The sequence below is a fragment of the Arachis duranensis genome, chromosome 7 (genome assembly GCF_000817695.3).
Source record: "Arachis duranensis cultivar V14167 chromosome 7, aradu.V14167.gnm2.J7QH, whole genome shotgun sequence".
NCBI classification, from domain to species: domain Eukaryota; kingdom Viridiplantae; phylum Streptophyta; class Magnoliopsida; order Fabales; family Fabaceae; genus Arachis; species Arachis duranensis.
The window spans coordinates 20,241,502-20,241,810 of NC_029778.3; positions in this window are offsets into that span (position 1 = coordinate 20,241,502).

A 309-nucleotide genomic window follows, 5' to 3' on the forward strand; every position below is an offset into this window, starting at 1 on the left:
TAAAATTACTGAACTCCCTCCTAGTACTCTTCCAAGCAATACAGAAGAGAATCCAAAAGGAGAATGCAAGGCCATTGACATGACCTACATGGCCGAATTTGGAGAGGAGGAAGAGGCAGTGAATGCCACTGAGGAAGATCTCAATGGACGTCCATTGGCCTCCAATGAGTTCCCCAATGAGGAACCATGGGAATCTGAGGCTCAAAATGAGACCATAGAGATCCCATTGGATTTACTTCTACCATTCATGAGCTCTGATGAGTATTCTTCCTCTGAAGAGGATGAGTATGTCACTGAAGAGCAAGTTGC